The sequence below is a fragment of the Tamandua tetradactyla genome, chromosome 22, assembly GCF_023851605.1.
Source record: "Tamandua tetradactyla isolate mTamTet1 chromosome 22, mTamTet1.pri, whole genome shotgun sequence".
In the NCBI taxonomy this organism is placed as follows: Eukaryota; Metazoa; Chordata; class Mammalia; order Pilosa; family Myrmecophagidae; genus Tamandua; species Tamandua tetradactyla.
The window spans coordinates 37,843,607-37,847,722 of NC_135348.1; positions in this window are offsets into that span (position 1 = coordinate 37,843,607).

The following is a 4,116-nucleotide window of genomic DNA, read 5'->3' on the forward strand; positions in this document are numbered from 1 at the left end:
TCCCAGATTTTTTAGTTAAAAAAACAGTAAACCTGGCTTCTTTGGTAAATATACACATATTGATATATTTGGCTTGATTTTGTCCTGCCTGCTTTTAGAATCCATTCACATACTTTTCTCCAGGCTCTATCAACAGACATTGTGTGCGTGTGCATTTGCGTGTGCAAATTATCTCCTCTATGTTCAGACATCTGTGTGCTAGTTTGAAAGAATGCATGTCCCCTAGAAAAGTCATGTTTTAATCTAAATCCCATTTTGTAAAGGCAGAATAATCCTTATTCAATACTGCATGTTTGAAGCTGTAGTTAAATCATCTCCCTGGAGATGTAACCCAATCAAGAGTGGTTGTTAAGATGGATTGGGGTAAATGTGTCTCCACCCATTTGGGTGGGTCTCGAGAAGTTTTTGGAGTCCTATAAAAGAGGAAACATTTTGGAGAATGAAGGAGATTCAGAGAAAACAGAGAAGAACTACATAGCCACAAGAAGCAAAGAGCCCATCAGCCAGCGACCTTTGGAGATGAAGAAGGAAAACACCTCCCCAGGAGCTTCCTAAAGCTGGAAGCCAGGAGAGAAAGCTAGCAGATGATGCTGTGTTTGCCATGTGCCCTTCCAGCTGAGAGAGAAATTGTGACTGTGTTCACCATGCACCTTCTCACTTGAGAGAGAAACCCTGAACTTCATCAGCCTTGTTGAACCAAGGTATCTTTCCCTGGATGCCTTAGATTGGACACTTCTATAGACTTGTTTTAATTGGGACATTTTCTCAGCCTTAGAACTGTAAACTAGCAAACTAGAACACCCTGGCATACGACAATGTCTCCTCTAGTTCTGGACCTGGATACGTAAAGAGTGATCATGGGTAGATCTTAATGAGAATCAGCATCCAAATTCAAGTCAGAGTTTGGAGTAAGGCAATTAAAGAGGCTTAAAGAAAGCGGTTCTAGCTTTCTCAGGCAAAGGAGGGCAATTTTTGCTGAGAAAGTAGACTTTTTGAGATTTGACATTTTAAGAAACTTGTTTCATCTGAATCTATCTAAATGCCTTTTTCCAACTTTCCAGGTGCCAAAGTCTCCTATCAATTCAATAATGATACATATAAGAGACTTGATAAGGCTGTAAATCCAAATTGAATTGTAATTTTACATTCTGAAAAATCAATCGTGTGTCTTATATTAGGAATAGCTTTCCATAGGTTAGGAATCATAAAACATAACTTTAGGGCACACCTAAAATGTCTATAATTTTTGGCCAAATTTTTGACCTCCAAATCTAAAGCCTTCAGCATATCATTCTCTATACGTAAGACTTCTTATGTGATATTGAAAGCACATGGTCCTACTCATAGTCTTAGGAATCATTATTCCTTTTCAGTTCTCTACTTAAGTAGCCACTTTATTATGTACAACCTTGCCTTATCAAGACAATCTATTCCAGATAAATTCACATGAGAATTCACAAATATGATTTTCACAGAATAAGATTAATAACCAACTTTCCTCTTGTGCTGTAATCATCACTACTTTCAAAATTAACCAAGTTTGATAACATATACTTGGTTTTCATTTCTGCATCCGTGTTTCTTAAAACTATTTTATCATAACCAATATCAGTCAGGCTTCAATCTAGTAAAGACAAACCAGTGTAGTATTTCAATCTGGAAAATACTATATACAGGGAATATTAGCACTAGTTCTCAGTTTTTGCTACTAAGTCCAACAAGGGAACCTCCAGGTAACTTTTGACTAAATGGTCACAACTTCCTTTAGCACTGAGGCAGATAATCCTAATGGAGATCTCAGAGAACCTCGCAAAACCACAATGTACTAAAATCTGCACACATGTCTGCCTATTGTTGTCTTGGGAACAATTTATCTTTGTCTTCTCTTTCTCACATTCATGCCTCTCATTGGAGGAGTTTACACAGAAACACAGATAGAAGGGAATTCTAAGAAATGTAGTTCACAAACTTCCCACCGCTGTGACCCAGGGAGGAGCATAAAAGGATTGGGATACAGAATCAGAAATGGCATTATAGTCAACAGGGAATCAAATATCCATTCATTGGGTATCTGCAGATAACATCCCCAACATCAATAAAACTGAACGGTGATGGACAGAGTTTTTTTTCATATTTGTATTAGCATCTTTTGCAATGATTTACAAGGAGAAATAAAATCATATTTAACTATACTCCAGTAGAACCAATAAGTATTTTCATATAAAAATCCCACATATCTTAAAAATATTTTCTTCTAATTATATGCTATTTACAGGGACATGCATAAGTCACTTTTTTAAAACAAAGGTGAAAACTTTATTTTGTGTCTATCATTTACAGCAAATGCTTCACAGTTCTTATACTGAATATCAAAGTTCAATAAAATGAAGATATGATATAATGTAGCATGTCTGATTTGTTTTATTTCAACATTTAATGGTTATGACAAATGGATTGTGTTTAAAGTTACTATATTTACACATGAAGTAAAAATATCACTTATTTGATCACATAAACAAATTAGATAATACTTCCATATACAGTATATACCATCAACAAATAATTCTTAAATATACTTACTAATGTACAGTTATACAAGAAGTCAGAGAATACTGGTGAAAATTTGAATACTTGAAAATACATGTGAATATTTTGAATGAATACAGTACTTTATTTAGATCAACAGTCAGAAATAATGGATTGGAATATTGAGTGTTGTCACTGATCTTAATGAATAATTTCTAAATATGCCTTAAAATGTATATGTTATATAACAGTAACCTCAAAGAGCAAAACCTTTCATAGAAACAACTAGCCCAATTTATTCAGACAGCCACTAAGGTTTTAATGATCATATTTATTCCTGGGAAGACAAAAAAATGTTAGCACCAAGAAAAATCCCATTAGCAAATTGTTTCCCTAAAACTGAATTTCTGCTAAACTGGTAGGTGTGTTCTGAGAATCTAAAGGAACCCATGAATCACTCCTTCTAAATTTGGAATATAATAGACCTGTCAAGCTAGATTGAAAAAAGTTTACATTTCCTTTCAAAATCTCAACTTTTCTGTAAGCAATAACTCATGGAAACAAACAAATCCCTCACAAAACTATTCAAGACAAAAAGTGTTTGAGTATACCAGGAAAACAGATATAAACAAAAATAAAGACAGCATATGAGAGAGACACAGAATAAACCAAGAAAAAACAGAGAACAAGATAATGTTCCCAAGACTAACTTCTTTGAAAGATTTAAATATAAAGTTTGAAATATATATGCTTATTTCCTTTCAGTTAGAATTAGTTGTTTCTTCCTCAATGTTGTTATGTAATAGAAGAGATTTTATAATTCTATAAATCCTGTCTTATGATTTTGTATCTAACATCACACCCTCAAACTACAGATTCTTAGAAAATTTTACATATTTCTAAATACTATCCAAACCAATTGACATCAAATAGTAAGAAAGATGAATGTAAGTGAAGTAAACAGGAAATAGGGGAGAAATTGTGATCAAAGCTCATCACCCACCTAGACACACAACTGATTAGGTATATATTTTGGATCCACTTCACCATCATCTTTAAATATATTTTAAGTTCCAACGCATACACTATACTTCCTAGTAAGTTTACTAAGAAAATAAAAAGGCACAAAATTTGCTATCTCTTTCAAGAAACAACATACAGCACATTATTACACCAGCACCAAAAGTTACAATTGTGTAATCAAAAAAATCTTCAGTGTCATTATCATGGTCCCTTTCTGATTCTACCAACAATGAATGAGTGTTCCTATCTCCCACAGCTCCTCGAACATTTGCTATTTTCCATTTTATCAGCAGAGCTACACTAATGAGTATGAAATGGTTATCTCAGTGTGGTTTTGACTAGCATTTAAGAAAATCAGTTAATGTAATATGCCACATCAATAGAATGAATGAATAAAAAATGCATGAGCATCTCAATTGATACAGAAAAGGCATTTGACAAAATCCAGCATCTTTTCTTTTTTTTTTTCTTTTTTTTTTAAGGGTCCACCATTTTTTTTTATTAATTAAAAAAAGAATTATCAAAACAATTAGAAATCATTCCATTCTACATGTACAATCAGTAATT